Source organism: Mizuhopecten yessoensis, unplaced genomic scaffold (genome assembly GCF_002113885.1).
Source record: "Mizuhopecten yessoensis strain PY_sf001 unplaced genomic scaffold, ASM211388v2 scaffold7769, whole genome shotgun sequence".
Lineage (NCBI taxonomy): Eukaryota > Metazoa > Mollusca > Bivalvia > Pectinida > Pectinidae > Mizuhopecten > Mizuhopecten yessoensis.
Genome location: NW_018407213.1, coordinates 16,421 through 16,633, shown reverse-complemented (window position 1 = coordinate 16,633; position 213 = coordinate 16,421).

Below are 213 nucleotides of genomic sequence, written 5' to 3'. Positions count from 1 at the left end.
GGGGCCAAAGATCAAATAGAGGACGCACACTGAGGACAAAGGATCGAATAGTGGACGGACACTTGGGGACAAAGGATCAAATAGAGGACGAACACTGGGACAAAAGATCAAACAGAGGACGGACACTAAGGAGAAAAGATCAAACAGAGCATGGACATTGGGGACATTAGATCAAATAGAGGACGGACACTGAGGACAAAGGATCAAACAGAT